Source organism: Galeopterus variegatus, unplaced genomic scaffold, assembly GCF_000696425.1.
Source record: "Galeopterus variegatus unplaced genomic scaffold, G_variegatus-3.0.2 Scaffold15428, whole genome shotgun sequence".
Lineage (NCBI taxonomy): Eukaryota > Metazoa > Chordata > Mammalia > Dermoptera > Cynocephalidae > Galeopterus > Galeopterus variegatus.
Window position 1 is genome coordinate 1 of NW_007741539.1, and position 23695 is coordinate 23695.

Below are 23695 nucleotides of genomic sequence, written 5' to 3' on the forward strand. Positions count from 1 at the left end.
AACAAACAAACTAATTCACCCACATACACACACACACACACACACACACAAAACCGGGGGGTGGGGTGGGGGTGGGGAAGAAGATATAACAACTATACTTCCATGAAGTTCTTACAACAAGCAAACGGAAAGGACATTCTTGGGGGGGAGGGGAGAGAGGGAGGAGGGAGGGAGGTGTCGGTGACGGGCCATAATAATCATATACAGTGTATATTGACAAAATAAAAATTTAACGAAAAAAAAAATAAATAAAAAAAAAGAAAGAAAAATAAATAAATAAATAAATAAAAAGAAAAAAAATGAGGAGTTTGGACTAGATCATTCATTTTCAAACATGTCTCAGGCAAACAAACAAACAAAATACATTGTTGCATTCAGTTTGCTAATGTTTTGCTTAGGATTTTGCATTAATGTTCATGAGTGAGACTGAATTATATTTTTACTTTCTTTTGCTTCTTTGATTTGGATATTAAGGGTTTCATAGAGATGTATATTACTGAGTTTGAAGATAGTCCTTCTTCTATTCTCTAGAAGAGTGTGTAAGTTTGAAATGACCTTTATTTGAAAGGTCAGAGGTCAGCTATAACCATGAAGGCCTAGTGTTTTTTTTTTAAGGAGAAGATTTTAACTAAATATTTGATTCTTTAATGGCTACTAGACTATTTTGACTTAATATTTTCTTAAAAAATATTTTCTTGAGTCACTTGTGGTAAGATATAATTCTTAGGAGTTGGTACATTTCATCTAAGATTTCACAATTTATTGGTATAAAGTTGTTTATAGTATCCTCTTATCTTTTAAATCTCTGCTTGACTTATATGCATGTACCCTTTTCTTCCCACTCATAACATCATTTATTTCTTCTTTTTCTATTTAGTTTTTAACTGATTAAACTTCTAGAGGTTTGTCTATTTCACAGGTCTTTTAAAAGAATCAATTTCAGGTTTTGTTAATCCCACTGGCTAAATGTATGTTTTCATTTTGTTAATTTCTGCTCTTTCTTAATTCATTCTTACTTTTTAAAAAACCTATTGTTCATTTTCTAACTCATTGCACTGATAGCTGAGGTCATTAATTTTCAACCTCTTTCCTTTTCTAATGTAAGCACTTATGGCTATATATCCTATAAATTTTATACGTCTAGTTTTTGTCTAGCTAGAAGTATTTCTTTTTTGGTTCATGAGTTATTCAAAAGTCTTTTTAAAAATAAATTTGCAAATGAACAATCATTAAAAATTTATCCTTTTGCTATAGACTTTTATTTATTTGTCACAGAATGTAGTCTGTTAGACAACAATTCTTTGAAATTCACTATGACTTTGTGGTAAATCTATAGCCAATTTTTGTAAATGGTTAATCACTTGAGAAGAATGTAAAGTCTCTAATTGTTGGGTGCACAGTTCTATACAGACAAATATATGTTAACATTTATTATGATACTGAATTTGTCAACTTCTTCCTTTGATTTGATAGAATTTTATGTATTTTGAGGCTATGATATTAAGGGGGGTGTAGAGGCTTAATTAATACTGTTATACCTTTCTAGTAAATTGAACCTTTCATTATTATGTAGTGACCCTCCTTATCTCTAGTTATTCTTGTCACATTAAAGTTGATGCCCTTCTTTAGTTTGGTTGGGGTTTACTATCCTTTTATTTTCAACCTCTTCCCATCTTGCTTTCAGAATGTCACTGATTGCAACTGCTAATGTATTTAGACTTGTTGAGGTATCTCACCTTTTGCTTTCTATTTGTCCCACTCTTTCTATGCTTAAAAATTTTTTTCCTTTTTGTCTTAAAATATTGACTGGTATAATTTTTATTTATTTGTTTGAAACTTACTCCATTTTCTCCCTCTGTTGGATGGGACATCATATATTACTTTTATAATCTTTTAATGAGTTACCTTGGAAATTTTACTACGCATATTGATGGTTCCTGCTGTAACACTCCCCTGGCTTTCATGCTATTGTTATCTAACATGTTTTTTTGTCCTTTTTTATAAATCTCCGAAACTAGATATAATAGCACTATTAGTAGTAGTAGTAATATCAGTAGTAACAGTATTTTATATAAATTTTATTGGACTTACGTTCACCAATTTTTTCATTCACTATTTGGTAAAGTATCTATTCCTCTGCCAATACCACACTTTCTTAAATCCTACAGCTTTAAAATAAATCTTCTTATCTGACAGGGCATTGAAGATTTTCCTTTTGGAATTATTTTCCTTTGTTTATCCTGTCATTTTGCTGAAAATTTTCTTAACTATTTCCTTTTAGAAGTTCTTTTAGTTTATGTCTGTTAGTGGTAAACTCTCTGATTTTGGTAATATATCTTTATTTTCACCCATGGCTTGAAAGAAAGTTCTGTGAGGCATCCAATTTTAGGTTGACAAGTATTTTCTCTCAGCACTTTAATATTATTCCATTGAGTTCTACCTTTTATTGTTGCTTTTGAGAAGTTTGTGGTCCATTTCATGGTTTCTTTTCAGGTGATCTGTGTTTTTTTCCCCCTCAAAGCTGCTTCTAGTATCTTTTCTTATCTTTGATGACCTGTAGTTTTATCACACTATGTCAAGGTATGGCTTTCTTTTTATTTTTCCTGCTTGTTATAAATTGTGCTTCCACTACATGCAGACCCCTTGTTTATTATCATTTCTGGAAAATTATCAGCCACTAACTCTTTTTATTAAATTTAATTTTTAATTAACATATATCATACATATGTTACATATATATGGGGTACAATGTGATATTTGCATACACGTATACAATGCACAATGATTGAATCAAGGTAATTAGCATTTCCATTTTATTAAATTTATTTTTTCTTAACTGATACATAATCATTGTATATATTTATGGGGCACACTGCAATATTTGGGTTACATGTGAACAATGTGCAATGATCAAATCAGATTGATTAGTATACTCATCACCTCAAACATTTGTAATTTCTTTGTGTTGAGAACATTCAACCTTCTCTCTTCTAGCTATTTGAAATTATACAATAAATTGTTGTTAATTGTAGTCCCCTACAGTGCATTACCTTTTTAAATACTGTCTGTTCTTCATTTCCTCTACTTTGTCTTTGGGAGTTTTTGATTACTCCTCAAGTTTCACAGCTTAGTTTCTACCTTCCTTTCATATTTCTCATGTATTTATCTTTCTATGCTGTAATCTGCATGATTTTAAAACATCTTTCTTTCAATCTACAAATTCTCTCTTTAGCTGTGTCTAAACAGCTTTATAATCCACTCTGCTAACCATTTGTCTGTTTACTCTTTTTTTTTTTTTTGTCTTTTGTCTTTTTTCCGTGTCCGGCAACGGATCGCAACCCTCAGTGTTGCCCCCGTACCGGACCGGGGACCGGCAACGGGATCGCAAGCCTCGGTGTTGCTCCCGCGCCTCGCTCAGCCAGTGAGCGGGAGCCGGTCTGTATGTGGGATCCGAACCCTCGGACGGGAGCGCCGCCGCGCTTCCCAAGCGGCGCACTATCCAGTGCGCCACCGGGCCGGCCCTGTCTGTTTACTCTTAAAGCCTTCATTCCTACTCTTCTGGGTTCTGCTATACATTGTATTGGGGGGGGGGAGAGTCCACAAATGTTGGCTCCCTTGACAAGTTTCCTATTCAATTCAATTCTCCCAATAAGAGGCACTGGTGGGAGATTATAAGGAAGGAGTTGCTGTTCTAGAAGTAGGGATAAGGTGATTCTGGAATCCAGCAGCTTGGGAAGAGGTAGTAACTTTTCAGTAATTCTAGCCCTGGTTGAGGTAAACACTACTTTGGTTGATCCCAAACTGACAGCAACAGCATGTCTCTGGGTATAAGCTTGAAGACTCCAACCAAGGAAGTTAGCAGCTTCTAAGCTTTGGGTATTACCTCTTTTTCCTTGTTACTTGCTCTGCCAGTTCTCTCTTTTACTCTTCTAGTTCTTTCTAATCACCTTTATAACCAATTCCTTGTAATAAATTTTCTCTGTTTAATATAACCAATAGTTCTGTTTTCCTGATTAGATACTAGTTTATATGTATTCTATACCAGCAAATTTCAGTACCTGTAGTTCTTACAGGTCTAAGTCTATAACTAGTCATTTCTACTCTTACTCACGGTGGCTTATTTCCTGTATGTTAGCTGGCCTTTGATTGCGAACTCATACTTGGTTGACATAATTTGTAAACAAAACAAAACATGATGAAAAATCTCTACCTGGGGGTCTAAAGTGAGAATTATTTCTCCTAGCTGCTCCATCATGCTATTGGCTTACAGCTTTCTTTCTGGATTAAGTGTTGTTATTTTCCTTTGTCATTAAGACAACACCACCTGTCTTGTATGTTTATTGCTCGTACTTTAGTTTCAGTCCAAGTTTTTTCCTTCCCCTGCTATTGAGATTTTACTTCTCCCTGTGGAACCTAGTAAGTAAATAATATTAAGATGAAGGAGAATTCCATTATTTTGTATTAGGACAGTCCTTCTAAAAAACTAAGCTGTTATAGTGCTGAAAGTAGGTGTCATGATAGCGATTTTCTGCTTATTTCCTCCCTGTGCTATTTGAATATTTTCAAAGTAAGTATTATTATTTTTATAATAAAAATTCTAGTTTTTTAAAAAATTCAATAAATACAGACTTTAGCAAGACTGTATACCATTTTAAAAATATTTCCTTTAATTTTAATAAAGCATGAATGTCAATTTCTTATGTTTAATTATAATATTTTCATATGATATAACTTAGTCTCTCCAAATTCCTTTCATTTGGTGCAATAACGTAAAATTTAAATCATACAAATATTAATAATAGGAGGATTCAAGCCACAAAATATTTTTACTTTACAAATAGGTCAATGGAAAGCCAATAACTAAATTATCTAATCACATATTTGTAAATAAGTATTTTTCCTATATATTATTAAATGCAGAAGTGGGATTGTTGGATCATATGGAAGATCTATCTGTAGTAATATATCTATATCTATATCTATCTATTTATCTATCTATCTATCTATCATCTATCTATCTATCTATCTATCTATCTATCTATCTATCTATCTATTAGAATAATGGGTACTATGGAAACATATTAAGACATAGGTAGCCAAAATGAATAATTTAATTACTGATTACAATTAGTGATTTACTTTGAGACAGAATAAGATAAACATATTTTTCTCCTTTTTTTAATAATAGAAAAACTTTGAGCAATTCTGGTAAGGAAAAAAAAATAGTTCTCTCTAATACAGCTGATGAGCTATTTATGATATAGTATAAAAACTGAAACTACTCTGATAAAAAGCTGAATTATTTATCCTACTTAAAAGCAAGAGGAAAAAAAATTAATCATGCCCTCATACTTGCAAAGCTATAATTTATTAGGCAGTAAAAGAAATACCTAAAGTAAGGAGACAACATATTACTCTTCAATTCTGTAAAGGCATTCTCCAAAACTCTTAAAACAAGTTAGCAATTTTGAAGGTCAATATGAAAAAGTAGCAATATGATTCTGGTCAACTTTGAAATTTATCAGGAAAGCAACTATCATTAAACTGATTTTTTACTATTTTATCTTTGCCTAGAATATTTAAGAATTAACATACAAAATCATTTCACTCACATACACTATCATTTTTAAGGAGTTAAAATATGTATAAATTAATGAATACTGTAGAATACATTAAAAGAAAAAAGCAATTCATACAGCTTATCTACACTTCCCTGCATATACTCTGAATTACAAAAGGAAATACAGGAAGGTTAATTTAAAGAGTTTCCAGGCTCCATCCCGAATCCTGACTGCATAATAGCTAATTTACATATAGGGGGAACACCTTTTCATGTTAAATTAATGTAATAATAAAATGGACATTTTTATTTCATTTATTTATTCCCATGATAACCTTAAGAATCATGTACTCACTCTGTTCACCAAATTTTTGAAGTACAAAGTTCAAATTCAAAATGTGAACTAACTTTCCTTTTCCATAGTGTTTTCCATAATGGCTGTGCCAATTTACATTCCAACCAACAGTATATAAGGGTTCCCTTTTCTCCACATCCACACCAGCATTTGCTATTTTTTGTCTTTCTGATAATAACCACTCCAACTGGGGTGAGATGATATCTCCTTTTTGTTTTGATTTGCATCTGCCTGATAATTAGTGATGTTGAGCATTTTTTATGTACCTGTTGGCCATTTATATGTCTTCTTTAGAGAAATGTCTATTCAGGTCATTTGCCAATTTTTTAATTGGATTATTTGTTTATTTTTTGCTGTTGAGTTGTTTAAGTTCCTTGTATATTCTGGATATTAATCCCTTGTTGGATGAATAGTTTGCAAATATTTTTTCACATTCTGCCAGTTGCCTCTTCTCTCTGTTGATTCTTTTGCTGTGCAAAAGCTTTTTTAGTTTGATGTAATTCCATTTGTCTATTTTTGCTTTTGTTGATTTTGCTTTAGATGTCTTCTCCATAAAATTTTTACCCAGACTAACGTCTTAGAGAGCTTCCCTTACGTTTTCTTCTAGTAGTTTTATACTTTCAGTCTTACATTTAAGCCTTTAATCCATTTTGAGTTTATTTCGGTTTATGGGGAGAGAGAGACGGGTCTGGTTTCTTTCTTCTGCACATGGATATCCGGTTTTCCCAGTATCATTTACTGAAGAGTCTATCCTTTTTCCAATTTATATTCTTGATGCCTTTGTCAAAAAATCAGTTGGCTGTAGAGATGTGGATTTATTTCTGCATACTCTGTTCTGTTCCATTGGTTCATGTGTCTGTTTTTATGCCAGTAGTGTATGTTTTTGATTACTATTGCTTTTAGTATATTTTTAAGTCAGGTAGTGTGATGCCTCTAGCTTTGTTCTTTTTGCTCAGATTGCTTTCGCTATTCAGGTTCTTTTATGGTTCCCTATGAATTTTAGAATTGCTTTTTCTTTTTCTGTGAAGTATGTCATTGGTATTTTGATAAGAATTGCCTTGAATCTGTAGATCACTTTGGGTAGTATGGTCATTTTGGTAACATTAATTCTTCCAATCCATTAACATGAGATGCATTTCCATTTTTGTGTTATAAAGTTTCTTTCATCAGTGTTTTGTAGTTTTCATTGTAGAGATCTTTCACCTCCTTAGTTAAATTTATTTCTAGGTATTCTATTTTTTTTTTTGTAGCTATTATAAATGAGATTGATTTCTTGATTTCGTTTTCTGCTAGTTCATTGATAGTGTATAGAAATGCTACTGGTTTTTGTATATTTTTCTTTTTGTATCCTGCAACTTTACTGAATTTATTTATCTGTCCTAAGAGTTTTTTGGTGGAGTCTCTAAGTTTTTTTAATATATGAGGCCACGTCTGCAAACAGGGACAATTTGAGTTCCTCCTTTCTAATTTGGATGGCCTTTATTTCTTTCTCTTGCCTAATTGCTCATGCTAGGACTTCCATTAATATACCGAATGAGTGGTGAAAGTGGGTGTCCTTATTTTGCTCCTGTTTGTAGAGGAAAACTTTCAACGTTTCCATGTTTAGTATGATGTTTGCTGTGGGTTTGTCATATATGTCCTGTACTGTGTTTAGATATTTCCCTTCTATACCTAATTTGTTGAGAATTTTTATCATGAAGGGATGTTGAATTTTATCAAATAAATGCTTTTTCTGCATCTATTGAGATGATCATATGGTTTTGTTTTGTTTTTTAAAGATGACCGGTAAGGGGATCTTAACCCTTGACTTGGTGTTGTCAGCACCATGCTCTCTGAAGTGAGCTAACCGGCCATCCCTATATAGGGATCCAAACCCGTGGCCTTCGTGCCACACTATCCCAAGTGAGGCATGGGCCAGTCTGATCATATGGTTTTTGTCCATTATTTTATTGATGTGATGTGTCACATTTATTGTGTGTGTGTGTGTTTAATCTTTTTGATGTGCTGTTGAATTCAGTTTGCAAGCATGTGGTTGAAAATTTTTTGCATCTATATTTATCAGGGATATTGGCCTGTAGTTTTCCTTTTTTTTGTTGTGTCCTTGTCTGGTTTTGGTATCAGGGGAGATATTACAACTGATACCACAGAAATACAAAGAATTATTAGAGACTGTTATGAACAACTATATGCCAATAAATTGGAAAAAAAGAAAATGGGTAAATTTCTAGACACATGTAAACTACCAAGACTGAACCAAGAAGAAGACAGAAGACCTGAACAGACCAGTGATGAGTTATAAGGTTGAATTTGTAATTAGAAGTCTCCCAACAAAGAAAAGCCTAGGACCGGATTGCTTCACTGCTGAATTCTACTCAACTTTAAAGGAAAAACAAACACTAATTTTTCTCAAGCTATTCTAAAAAATTGAAATAAGCTGTTTTGGACCACCAAATTGATGTCATATTTTTCTAGTCTAATATTTGGTAATCAAAATCACTGACTTTCATAACCACCCAGTAAGGGTTAGGAGCTCTTACCACATACCTCCACAGCATACTGTGCTTACTTTTATAAAATTTATTTAAGAAAAAAATTTTAAGGCATACATGTGAAGGAAGTTTATTAAACTCTGTTTATTACATTTTGTGGCAGTTTAATAATTAACAATTCCCTTTTTACCATATTGCTGGTCTTTCTGCTAGGATTTTTAGTTGGAGGCATCCTTAAACAACGTTTCCTATATCTGTAAAACTTGACAGTTTGTTCTAATGCATAGTAACTCTTGGTAGAACAACTTAGGTACTTTTTGACCAGTAGTGGTGAATTTTTACCTTCAATAAAGCAAAACCAGTTGCTGGATAATAAATATATTTAGTCATTTGCTTTTTAATGTAATTTTAAAATCCTGGATCCCAAGAATCCTGGCTAGAACTGCATTTTCTTCATAACAGACAATTTCATCTCCCACTTGAAGTTCTATCTTTTCTTCATCTAAACTGAGACCACAATCAATTCCAGTTTTGATGACTGAAATGTCACCTTTATGGTGTTTCAATGAGGTTAATGAGCTCTTCCAAATAACATGTCCGTTATGGATTAACTTAATTTTTGTTGTGGTTTTGTTTTCCTAATTGTCTCTCAGGGACTCTGCTGCCAGCCATAGGAAGTTTTTCTTCCCTTCTGTTACAGAGAAGGTAGCTAGAATAGAAGCCTCACCTACTGAGTGTTCTTCCACAGTGCAGAGCAATCTGCTGCTCAGTTACTCCTGCAATCTTCAATAAGATGGTAAATGATTTTGTGAAGTTTAATTTTTACTCCTTTTTTTTTGGCAGCTGACTGCTGGATAACATTGCCTGCATTCACATTAAAACCATATATAATACTATCAGATATTTTTAGCAGGGTTAACATCATTTTTGCTAACATTACCCACTCCAAAATGTACTGTTTCTAGTCCACACTTGTGTGAAGCAACATGAGTAACAACAGTGTTCAACGTAGCCTCAGCAGAAACATCACCACCACCTTTAATAATTATAGGAAGTATATTTGAATTTCTTTCTGTTTTTCTCTCTTGGCTTTAGTGGTTTCTGTTCTTTTCTCTCTAAGTACTTTACAAATCTCTCCCTCCAGTGCAAAGTGCCATACTTCTCATGGGCTTTCTGATGTGCTTCTTGGTGTTCCTCTTGCTTTTCTTCTATTATTTTCAGATCATCTTTATTTTTCTCCTGTCCAGCTCATACTTCCTCCAGTCAACAACTTCACATGCCCTTGGCTCAGATTCTACTTTAAGAATTTCATCTCCTGCAGAAGGAAGGTCTCTTAAGCCTATAATTCTCACTGGCATACTGGGATGGGCCTCAGTGATTGTTTTTCCATTTTCGTTAAACATTAAGTGTACTTTTGCCCAACTCTTTCCAGCAACCAAAATCAAGCCTCTTCTCCAAGTTCTTCTCTGAATTAGCGCTGTAACAACAGGACAGCCATTGTTTGTGTTTTCCTTTGTCTGTGAAAGACTCTGTAACTAACTATTCCTTCCACTGGACCAGTGGGATCTTCTCTCAATTCTAAAATTTCTGTGAGATCAATTGTTGCTTCTGCCAAAGCCATCAGATTATCATCCATAAGGGCAGAGACGTGCACTGCTCGAACATGACCTCCGTAACTTGCACACACCATATCCTAGGACAGCAGCTCTTTGTTCACTTTTTCAGGGTCAACCTCAGCTTTGTCACATTTGTTTATGGCAAGGACAATAGGAACTTGAGCATCTTTGGCATGGTGAATAGATTCTACAGTCTGTTTCATCATCCCATCATCCACAGCTACAACCAATATGACAATGTCAGCGACCTGAGCACCTCTGGCTCTCACTGCTGAGAAAGCAGCATGTCCTGCAGTATCAAAAAAGGTTACCTTTTCCCCAAAAGGCAGAGAGAGAAGAAAGGTACCAATATGCTTACTGATGCCTCCAGCTTCCATTGCTGCCACTTGAGTTTTCTGAAGTTTGTCAAGTAATGTTGTTTTCCCATGATCAGCATGGCCCATTATAACAACTGGGGACCTTGGGGTTAATAGAGCTGGATCTGCCTGGGGCCTTCATACAGCATCTTTATTTTCTCTGACTTTGTCCTATTTTAATTTGCTCCATTTTGACTTAATTCCTGACTTCTTTATCACTTCTTCAATCTAGCCTTCACCTAAATGTGAGTCTGCTTCTAGTAAATCTATGTCAATAGCAGTGTTCAATAAAACTTCATATATATAATTTATGTATTTTTCCATTGTTCTGGCCAGCTCCTCAACAGTCATTCCAATCCACACTTTAACCTCCTTTTTAGGAGGTTAAAATGTAAAAAGTAAAAATCTTTTTTTGATTTTGTTGAAGATAAGTGAAATTTCTGTGGTCTTTCTTTCTTCCTTCTTTGTTACTAGAAGCCTATATTGAGACAAAGAAGGCCTGATGAACACATCTGTCTGTCAGGGCTCAATGTATAGCTAAGCTGTCCATACCAGGTAAGCAGATGAAAACCCGTGACTCCACTGTGCTAACCTTCTTCTTTGACCCAGGCTATGCAGCTGCCTACGAATAGCACAAAATAGTAGCAAGTTCTCCAACTTCAGTAGCTTCTGGTTCATGTTTCTCTTGACTAGGCAACAAAAGAACCTTATGTGGACACCCACTCTGACATATACTGGCAAGTGTTATCTTGTTTGAGCAAGTCACCTGTTTCCTATGGGCCTCATTTTCCTGGTGAATGGTGGTCAGGACTAGAACCCAGGCTTTCTGACTTCCACTTCAGTGTTGTTTTGCTGCTAGGATACTCTTGTCAAGAAACTGAGCTCCTACACAAGGCCCTGGGTGTCTGGATTCTGAGCCTGGGTGGAGATCACCTTCCAGACCCAGAAGCTTATCACATTTAATATATTGCAATGTTGTGGTTCAACAACTTGGACAACTTAAGAATACGGACTATGCTATGTTTTTAACTTTAGTCCAACCATAGTACCTGGCACATATGTACATGATTTAAGCTGAATGAATGAATGAATACAAGACAAAGCAGCTTTTTCCACAGGACCCTCAATCATTAACACCAACACCAAGGATAAATTTAATGTTGATGCTTTTATAGGAAGGTCACTAGATGTGTAAGAGAATCATAATATTGCTGGAGGAAAAAAAGAAAAACACTTTTCTATTCCCGATGGAGCTATTTCTCAGAACTCATATAAGTTAGGACTTTGGAGAACCAAAAATGACTCTCACACTAAGTGTAAGAAGATGATGAAACCAACTCGTGTAATAAACAGACCTCAGCTTGAAATTCTGTGCCTTCTTTTCCACTCTAAGTTATGAATTTCTTACTAAAAGATCACACAGTTTAGGAAAGCTTTAGCAAAATGTTGAAAATCTTGAAATTCTGGAATTAACCTAGTATTTATAGCCTAGCTTCCTAGAGTGTTCTTTTCCTCCATCTGCTGGTTCTTGATATGGTGTTACTTTACATTCAGATTATAGAAACACAGCAAGAATGAGATTCTCTTTTAATATGTTACAATAAAAATTCTGGCTTTCATATCATGGTGTGAGACAGTTATTCTTTCACTAGAAAAAATTTAAATGAGGGGAAAAAAAAGCAGATCAATTTTGATGCTGAAACCTTTCTGTTGTAAATAAGCGTTCCAAGATTTAACTCTTTAAAATAATATTATATAATAACATGTGACCATTTTCTTTCTTTTTTTTTTCCTTTTTGTCTTTTTTCGTGACTGGTAACGGGATCGCAACCCTCAGTGTCGCGCCCGTACCGCGACCGGCAACAGGATCGCAACCCTCGGTGTCGCACCCACACCGCGCTCAACCAGTGAGCGGACCGGTCTCTATATGGGATCCAAACCCTCAGCAGGAGCGCCACCACACTCCCAAGCGCCGCACTCTACCGAGTGCGCCACCGGGCCGGCCCGACCATTTTCTCACAGAAATTTTATGGTCATTAAAATTGTAAAATTTTTTCCATTAGTTTGCTTTTAACTGACACAGAATTGTACATATTTATGGGGTATACTGTGATGTTTCAATACATGTAGACATTTTATAATGATGAAATTATGGTATCAAGCATATCACCTCAAATGTTTGTCATTTATTTTTTATGGTGAGAACATTCAGAGTCCTCTTTTCTAGGTATTTTGAAATATACACTAAAATATTGTTTACTGTAGTCTATAGTATAGTTCTATTGCATGCTGCTGTACTGTAGAGCACCGGAACTTATTCTTCCTATCTAACTGTAATTTTGTACACGTTGACCAATCTCTCTTCATCACCTCTCCTCCCCCACCCTCCTCAGCCTCTGATAAGCACTATTTTTTAGATTCCATAAATGAGTGAGATCACGTGGTATTTGTCTTTCTTTTCCTGTACTATTTCACTTAACATAATGTCCTCCAGGTTAATCTATGTTGCCACAAATGAAAGGATTTCATTTTTTTTCTTTTTAATGGCTGGGTAGTATTCCATTGTGTATATATACCACATTTTCTTTATCCACTCATCCACTTATGGACACTTAGGTTGATTCCATATCTTGACTATTGGCAATAGTGCTGCAATAAACATGGGAGTGCAGATATCTCTTTGACTACTGATTTCATTTCTTTTCAATAAATACCCACAGTGGGACTGCTGGATCATATGGTAGTTCTATTTTTAGTTTTTATATAAGGAAACTTCATACTGTTTTCTATAATGGTTGTATCAATTTACATTCCCACCAACAGTGAATAAGGGTTCCCTTTTCACCACATCTATGCCTGCATTTGCTATTTTTTGTCTTTTTGATAACAGCTGTTCTAATTGGGGTGAAGTGATTTCTCATTGTGGTGTTGATTTACGTTTCCCTGATGATTATTGAAGTTGAGTATTTTTTTGTGTACCTGTTGGCCACTTGTATGTCTTCTTTTGAGAAATGTCTGTACAAGTCCATTTTTTAATCAGGTTAAATGCTTTTTTTGCTATTGAGCTTTTTGAGCTCCTTATATATTCTGCATATCAACCCTTTGTCAGAAGCTAGTCTGCAAATGTTTTCTCCCATTCTGTAGGCTGTCTTTTCACTCTGTTGATTATTTCCTTTGTTGTGCACAAGCTTTTCAATTTGATGTAATTCCATTTCTCTATTTTTCTTTTGTTGTCTGTGTTTTTGAGTTATTGTCCAATAAGTCCTTGCCTACACCAAAGTCATGAAGCATTTACCCTATATTTTCTTCTAGTAGTTTTATAGTTTTGTATCTTACTTTTAAGTCTTTAACCCATTTTGAGTTGACTTTTGTATATAGTGAGAGATAGAGTCTAGTTTCATTTTTCTGCATGTAGATATCCAGGTTTCTCAGCACCAGTTATTAAAGACTGTCCTTTCCCCAATGTGTGTTCTTGGCACCTTTTTGAAAATCGGTTGGTTGTAAGTGTGTGAATTAACTCCTGTGTTTTCTATTCTCTTCCATTGGTCCATGTGTCTATTTTTAATGCCATACCATGCTGTTTTGGTTACTATAGCTTTGTAGTATATTTTACGTCAGGTAGTGTAATGCTTCCAGCTTTGTTTTTTTGTTCAGGATTGCTTTGGCTATTTGGAGTCTTTTGTGGTTCCACATGAATTTTATGATTGTTTCTGCTATTTTTGCAAAGAATGTCATTGACATTTTGATAAGGATTTCATTGAATCTGCAGATCGCTTTGGGTAGTATGTGGTAGTATGGACATTTTAACAATATTAATTCTTCTAATCGATGAACATGGAATACCCTTCAATTTATTTGTGTCCTCTTCAATAGAGCTAGAATATTAACATGTTCTATTCAATACATTTTGAATGTAGGCTATAAAATTATTAGCAGAATTAAAAGAACTAAGATACAGCAGAAAATAAAAACTCATTTGTTGAAATGTCAATACATTTATCTTTCCTTAGAAACCTATTAATTTTTCCAGATGGAAACAATCCTTTATCTCTCTTGTGTTAAGAATAATATTCTTTCTAACACAGAAGTATCAAAACAACTTTAAAATCCTGCTTCAAACATGCTTATTTATTCCTAAATACTTGGTCCCTGGTTTATCCCTTTTATCTTCACTTTTACTTTTGGTTTAGACTGGTAGATTCAAAAAGTATAGCAGTGATATATGAACCTATAATTGTCATTTTCTCTTGATTGTCTAGTAAATGGTAAATATCTAAAAAGTTAATCTATAGTACAATTTAGTCTTCTGGATTATACTTTGACTTACCAACTCTCATTGTCAAAACAACCAAAAAGTAATATTTGGGCTCTGAACAGAAAAACGTAATACCATATTTTTGGGAATAAAGACTGGTAGCTTATAAGCATAAAGAAGGCAGAATCTATACTTTGAGAAAAGTAAAGTAAAACATCATGTAAATATACATATGGTGCCAAGTTTAAAAAAATTGTGATATACCAAAATATTTAAAATTGAGGACAATTTAATAATTATCCCATTTTTAAAATAAAAACATACTGTAGTAATTTATGACACAAAGCAACTATCAAAACCTAATCAATCTCTTGTACAAAGAAAGTCTTTTTTAAAAATCACGTTTCTCAATTTAAAACATAACCTATTACCTTTATAGAGTGGTGACAATGATTTAGAGGGAGTCGGGTCATGAACATCTCTAAAAAATAAAATAAAAAGTGGGAAAATGTTCCTGGATGAAGCACTTGTATTTGAATTAGCCATGTAATGTGGTGAGTGAAGAATGAGTAAATGCATGGTAGGTGGGATGGGGATTGGAGAGAGAATGGATGTATAGTAGTTTCATGTGTCTTTTGAAATAACTGTCTATTGAACTAAGTGCCTTCTCTTAAAATATTAATACCCTCAATTCATAAATTCAAATGGTACATTTAACATAAAGAATTTAACACAGCTAACAAATATACTATAAATTACCTTTTCTTGAGAGAGAGATATTATTATTCACCATAATAATTTTGCTTCTTAATTCTATCAAATTGGACAAAGAGTAAGAGATAAATTGCTAAGGTTTGGCTTTCTAATGCAATGTTCTTTCATACACATATAGAATGATTTGGCCCTATATAGTGAAATAAACTTTGACTCTCAGGGAGCATACTGTGGTTAAAAATAGTATTACAACTTTTAATTTTATTTTGTTATAAATGAAAACTTATGGAAAAGCTGTAAGAATAGAATAAATAACTCCTGTAACTCTTTATCCAGAGTCCTCAGCTATTTACATTTTGCTTCATTTGCTTTCTTATCTAAGTATCTAATTTGTTCTTCTGGAATCTTTGAGAGTAAATTGGAGCAATGTACCAATTTACCTCCAAATACTTTAGTAGTGTGCATTTCCGTAGAATGTGGATATTCTCTTACATAACCACAATACAATTATCAAAATCAAGAAATGTAATATATCTAATCCACAGTCCACTCAATTTCTATAACTGTCCCAATAATGTCCTTTGTAGCATTTTATAGATTTTTAAAAAACCCCTGGGCCAGGATCCATTTTATTATCAAATAACATGTTTAGTTGTTAAGTCTTTTTAGTTTCCTTTAAAATGGAACCACTATCTAGCCTTTCTTTGTCTTTCTTGACCTTGACATTTTGAAGAATATAGGCCAGTTATTTTGCTAAATGTGCCCTTGTTTTAATATTTCCTCATGATTAGATTTAGATTATGCATTTTGGTAAGAATACTACATAGGTGATGCTATGTCCTTTTCAGATCATAATATCAAGAGGCACATGAAATGTCAGTTGAATCCAATACTGGTGGTGTTAACTTTGATTAGTTTGTTAATGTGATATGCACTGGTTTTTCCACTGTCAAATTACTAGATTTCCTTTATAATAAGTAATTTGTGGGGGAATATTTTGAAATTATTTAATATACAGTTTTACCCACTAATTTTACTACTTACTCATGATTATCTAACTCCATTATCCCTTTTATAAGTTGGCATTGCAATGTAAGGAAGAATTTTCTCCCTTATTTATTTATGTATTCATTTATATTGGTATGGACTGATGGATTCTTATTTTATTCAGTGTGTTGTAATTCATTACTATCATTATATATTTTGATGCTCAAATTGTCCCAGATTTGGCCAGCGGAAGTTCCTTTGAGATGACTCCTGCCCCCAAATAATTTTTTGCCAGTAAATTTTCCTTAACAAACAAAAACTAATCTACATTCCAACCTACCTCCAAAGAAATACCATATTCTTCCATTATTTGATTTTTTTAATAGTGGAAAGTTACTATAATGCCAAATCCAAAAATGTTTTGGAAGAATATGCTAGAAGAATAATTAATTACATCGATGCTTACTAAATTAAGTGATGAAAAACAACACTTCCTATTTTGGAAAAACTATTTCTTCCTTAGGTATTATTTCCTTGGAGTTGTAGAGTATGCAATTTTCTAAAGTTAAATATAATATATGCATGATTTTAGAGTATTTTATAGAAATTATAAAGACTAACACTATATAATAAATAACTTTAAAAATCTTTAAGATGCTAAATACTCTGAAATCACACATATTACTTTTAATTAATTAAAAATATTTAATTAAATGTGGAGTTGTTATAATGCTGCAATCTAAGACATTTTTCATCACATTCAACTTGAGCTCTTTGGTTATAAATGTATAGTCCTCTTTTTTTTTTATTAAGGAGAAAAATGTAAATAGTTTAAAATCAATGAATTATAACATTTCAGAATTCGAAGGAAGTCTGGAGTATATTCAGTCCTGAATTTCCCAACTATGCTCCGAGGATTACCTAATATACATGGTACAGAAATAGGGTAACACAGAAACCTTTAATGTTATATTCATCTTTTAGAAATCCACAGTGCATATTAACTTGAGCATACAAACTTGGGTAGCTTTGTCTAACCCAGAATTTTCCAAATTTGAGCACAGAACTTAAGAACTTAAGAACTCATTCTTAATATCTAGAAGGAATATTGGGAAACAATAATCTCCTATTGTTCAGAAGAGACTATCTTTTCTTTTTCTTTTTTTAAAATTTATTTTATTTATTTTTTATTTTACTTCTCAAAATACAATGTACTTGATTTTCATGCCCCTTTACCCATTACTATCCACCTCCTCCTCATCCCCCCCACATCGTATCTGTTCACTTGACTTAAATAGTTCAAGGAATTTTTGTGGTTATTTTGAGAGACTATCTTTTCTAATGTCTTATAAATAGCTCATGGCAGATCTAGAACAGAAAATGCAAGTCTCCTAGCTGCTGGTAGTTCTGTGTCTTCTTAACAACAAACTGCTTTCTGTATTAACACTAGACCACTTTTGGACATTTTCAGTTGGATTCCTCTTTACCAAGAATTAGTAAGAACAGAATATAATTATTGTGAAACATACTTTGATGCTCTTATTAATGTCTAGTGATTATTGTCCAAAATATCAGATCAGCAATATGCCTTTAAAAATAAGTAACTATGGTTAAGTTCTTATTTGTATGACTTTATAAATAATGTGAGCCCTTCTGTGTTACAGTCCAGATCCTGTGCAAAGTTGCAACAGTTACATTAGTAAATATTGGACAAATTCAGTCAGTCAGAACCTTACCTTTTAAAAGTGGCTTTGCAACAGCTCTGTATATGGAAACACTAATGAAACAGGACTGTCAGTTTCCCAAAACTGACATGTAGAACATTTCTTCACAGGCTGGGATTTGATATGATGCAAAATAGTGTTTGATGACCAAACAAATTTGGGAAATGTTGGGTTTACAGATTTCTCTTCTCTAGGACCTCTTAGAAGCTTTTACATAATAAAGGCATTGTAAATTTTCAAGAGAGAGAAATATGAAGAATATATATGTGTGTATATATGTGTAAGTGTATGTGTGCATGAGTGTGTGTTGTGTATTAATTCTTGAAATTTACTTGACAACTGATATTTTCTCCCCACCTTCATAACACAGCTTTTAGAAGACTTCTGTGAAATGCTAATTGGGAAATACTGATTTGGAAGAAAGAAGAGCATATTCCACCAGAAGCTGGAGACAAATCAGAGCCAGATTTATGGTTCAACTGTAGGAAGTTTCTAGTCCCAATAAGTTCTCTATGCACACTTTCCAAAAATGTATAATTTTCTCTGTACCACACTCTTTGTTTAGAGTCCTGGTTCTGAACCACTGTCTTATATTTGTTTATTGCTTATTTGTTGAGTGCATATGATCCTGTACAGCTTCTGTCTCACCCAGTTGCATTTCTTACTTGCTTCTGCCTCTCCTTTCAATTCAGATTTGATTCTAGGCACTGAGTTTCCGGCTTATGGCCTTAGACTTCTCAATACTGATTCTGGTCATCTACTCTGGTACTTTATAGTTCTCCCAGGCTATACAAAGAATTAGTTTGGCAAGCTCATCTTTTGATCATCAAAGAGAGAAACAGAACTACACATTTGATCCGTAGTACATCTGTGCTTTAATTTCTCAGCTGAGAATTGTGATGTAATCATCATTTCTATTTTGTAATTTTTTGCAATGAGTAAAGAGAAAACAAATCAGATTCTTTCAGTAGACATATGAAAGTCATTTACCTGTGCAGATGCCTTTACTCATTCAATGCATTCCTTCCAGGGTTTCAGTTTTTACACAGAAGTATTAAAGGATGAAATAGCTTTCCACTCTGGGAGAATATGGCTTCTTGAATGTAAAAGATGATTTTTGGAAAGGGATGCTTTATACCAATCTGACAGATGATAAAATTAACTTCTATTAATGAACACAATTTTATAATGCACATTCTAGATAATATTTTATCTTTTAATAAGTTAATAAAACCCAAATTAGGAAATGGCAGAAGATTAATCATACCTTACTGAAGTTAGATTTGTAAATACAACAGATTACTATAATTCTAAATACAAGGTAAATAATGGGAGGAAAATTCATAGTAAGTCTTGTCTAGCATGATCGAAAACTTAAAAATAAACATTGATCATATGTACATTTTAACAGGAATATAAAAGAACTACATTTTTATTTGATTATTTAAAACATATTTTTCAAAAATATTTTAAAACTAGCTTAAAAAATAATTGTATATGATTGTATAGACTATTAGAGACCTTTTAAAGTACCAGCAATATTAAACAATGTTCATCTGTAATTCTAGAATGTGTAACTAGAATGTTTCTGAGGTTTCACAGTAAATATCAGCAATGCAGCATACTACCTCAATTTTCAATATCTAGGTCACATGGACTACTTTGAATACTGTGAAAAGAAAAAAAAAAGCAGGAAGATTTCTGTATTGCCACCAAGAAATCATGACAACATTCACATGATGAAAAAAACACCATATCAAGGTTTTTAAAATAATAATTCCCACATAGAATATAATACGCTAAAAATGAACTTTTCATTTGTTATGTAAGCTGAATAAAACCTTTGAAGAGTATTATTTACTTAATAAAATGCCTTTTGTTTTTATAGCTCTCTCAGATGTGTGTGTGCATATACACTGAACAGTCAGAGGCAAATAAGAACAACACATACTGAAAATAAATGTATTGTTAATCAAAAAGCATAAGCAATTAGAGAAAAATCTTGCAGTAGCTAGCAGTAATCAGAAACTTTAGCTTCCACTTACAATAAAAGCAAATAGATATGATAATGATTTGAAATTACAATCTTTTTTATTTATATGAAAGAGACATAGAGGGTTTATAATATATTTTAATTATGAAAAATGCATACTGCTTTTGCCATTCTTTAAGCTATACTCACATACTTACAGATATTTGGAGCCTGGAATGGTCTTTCTAAAATTTTATTTTCCTTGAATTCCCCTGAAATTATTAGTTTACAAATTTAAAATTCCTCCATGCCCTTTCTCTTAAGTTTTTATGTGAAGGACAGGAAGTAAATATGTTCTCAGCAAAATGAGACACCCAAATAATTTGTAATAAAACTGCTATCATGTATAATTTTTAAATATGTATAGTTCTTTTTAGAGAGATACAAATGAAAACAATTTGTCTAAGTGCATTTTTCTAAATCTATTTGAAAGGCAATAAATAAAGGACAATCACATATATGTCAGCACAACAATTAAGCTGGATCACACTAAAAAAACATTTACATTGCTAGGGTTTATAGAAATAGAACTTTGATAAAGAGATTATTCATATTATCAAAAAGATCTATAGAACTGGCTATAATCAATGTACAGTATGTTTCTGTAACAGCACAAAAGCTTACAAGTATCCTTTAATCAAATACGCAAAGGAGCTGGTTAAGACTGCAAAGTCTTTTTTAAGGCTAAAGGAAGCAGGAAAAACACGTTTTACATGTAACACTCCATTATTTGGCAGCAGTCCCCTTTTAAAGCACCAAAATTTTCATATAGATAGATTTTGGGGAATTTGGATTACAGAACTTACCCTAGTATGGAGACATTCTAGGATTGGTTTAAAACTTGATATGTAGTACAAAGAAAGAAAGATAAAAAAATGAACATTACATATTTTATCTCATTTTAGTCATCATTGCCACCTTATGAGATAGCATTTTGATCCTGGTTGCTATTAGTTAATTGCAAATAAAAGACTATGAACTTCTAGAAGTCCAAGGCTGGTTTAAGGCTAGTTTATTGCTATCCTATGCAAAATAACATACATAATCAAGGATAAGAGATGGGTTGGAATCAAGTGATAGATGGAGAGCACTGCTAGAATAGGTAACGATTAGATTATTTCTGAAGAAAGTCAGTTTTGATCTGGGGAATTATACTTTGCTTTTAATAGGAGACAGTATTTAAGTTTTTCCTTGATGATTGTATTCCTTTAAATACCCGTTATCAATCCACTTATTGGTTTATGTCTAAGCATATATTATTTATGTCTTTATTTTAATAAATGGCTTTGTTACCTATATCTTGTGCTATGTTATAAGCATCACATAATTACATTTAGGAAAACTTACTCTTTGTTTATGCTGCTATTATTCAAACTCGATCTAGAGTGATCTTTGTAAAATGCCATTTGATCTGGTCATTTTTCTCCTTATGAATTTTCAATGACTTCTAGTTAAAGATGGCAGGTAGACCACAAACGTTTTTACTTCTTTTAAGACTCACAAAAATGACAGTACAGAAATAAAAAATAAATAAAGCCACAATAGATGGAGGACAGGCCATCAACAGATGAAAAGACTTCAACAAATTAATGCGAGCTAGAAAACACAGAAAGAACTGCTGAAATAGGCACTGTAAGGCTTGGTTTACAGTAAACAGGACCCAGTGATTTGTAGAACCACAGGGTGGTTCAGTGGCTCAGAGATGTCTAGTAAGAGGGCACTAGGGAGAGTGGGAGTGAGAGGTGGGGCTGAAAACTGGGAGATTAACTGAATGTTTGTATAAGGAACAGCATCCCCATCCACTGAAGCAAGGCATTTATTCCCAAGCAAAAATCAAAGGGCTCCTCTTAGAAGAAATCAATCCTAGAGCAAAAAATAGTTTTGGTGTCTGGCCTCGAAGGGACTCTCCACTGTCTGCAATGGCTAGTTACCCAGCCCAAGAATCCTAAACCACCTGAATCAGGAAAAACTGCCTTTGTATGCAAAGTTCCCAATCAGCTATTTATTATCTCACTGTTGAATGTGAACCTGTAATCAAGGATTGCCAGATAGTTCAAGAAAGCTTACTGAATTAAAAAAAATAAAAGGAAAAGAGAAAAGGAAAAAAGATAAGCAAATAGAAAAAAGAAATTGAACTGGAGGGAAAAGTCTATTTAGGGGAAAAAAGTGAACTTTAAGAACTGTAGGTAGTGCCTTCTGGGATAGTGAGACATCATCATATCCATAAAATAATGGTGATGATGATGATTATTATAATAGCAATGATAATAGCAAATACATATAAGGCCTAATGCATTCCAGATATTGTTTTTGGTGTTTTAATCCTCAAAATTCTGAGATAGATAAAAGATTATTATTCCCATTTCAGATAAGGATAGAGGTGTGAAGAATTTTAAACTGCTTAAGGTCACGGAGTTACTAAGTGTGGGAGATGGGGATTCAAACATGGTCTGTCTGGCTCCAAAAACTGTACTGTTAGTCACTTACCCTCTTCTGCTTAAAACAAACAAACAAATGACAAATGGAAACCCCAGAGAATACAAAAGACTTTGGGAAAATAAAAACATAATTTTATATCTCAACACTACTATGAATCTATTTTTGTTTTGTTTTAGGAATTGGGAGCATTGCCAGGAAATAGATAAACCAAGAAACAAAGTATCATTGAAAAGATGAGACATTGGATGGTCAGCCTATGTGGTCCATTGTAGAATAACATAAGTTACAAAAATAAAGAATAAGAAGAAAAAAAAGAGAGGCGGGGAGGAAATTACTAAGGAAATAATAGAAGATAATTTTCTAGAGGTGAAGGACACAACTCAGAAGAAAGTACCTACTACATACAACATGAATGGAACAATAGACATATATTAGTAATTGAAAAACACCAAGAAAAAATAAAGAGTAGGTCCTAAAACCCACCAGAGAAAAAAGGACATGACCTACAAAGGACTAACTCAGTATTATATTAATGAATTTTAGAGGACAGTGGAGCATAGCCTTCCAAGTTCAGAGATTTGTAACCTGGAATGCCAGACAAACTAGAATTAAGACGGCAAGCAGTTAGATGGGTGGCAATTGTTCTTACTCAACATATTCTTTAAAGGTGGTGCCTTTTCTACAACTTTCAGCATGATGTTTGTTAAAACTATTATAAAAAGAATTTAGTAGAAGTGGTAAAAAAAAGGTCAGTTTTTAGACTATTTTTGGCTAAAAGAAAATTTCAAATATGTGAAAATATAAAGAACTGATCATCCATATACTCTTTCTTATGAAGTTGCTAAGGGATATGCTTCATCAAAGGATGTAAAATGAAAAAGAAAAAAAATATGAGTTGTAGTAGTGCCAACCAAAAAAGTAAGAAAGAAAAGCCCAGGATGACAGTTGTACAGCCAGAGGATGGTAAGACTCTACAAGAGCAGTTTCCTGGGAAAAGAAAAAAAGAAAGAAAGAAAGAAAGAAAGAAAGAGATATACCAAAATGTTTCATGTAATGGAGAGTTGGAAAGAACTGGGGCTATGATGAAGAAAAATAATGCAAGAAAAACAAAAGGCAACCATCTGGAGCAGGCAAGGAGCATGCCCAGAGGCCTAGGCAGAAGCTGAGG

The 23695-nt window shown here is 33.3% G+C and overlaps 1 pseudogene; it reads right to left on the minus strand.

Annotated features, from left to right (window-relative positions):
• Window positions 1-8812: 8812 nt before the first annotated feature.
• Window positions 8813-11057, minus strand: LOC103582259 (annotated as a pseudogene).
• Window positions 11058-23695: the final 12638 nt, after the last annotated feature.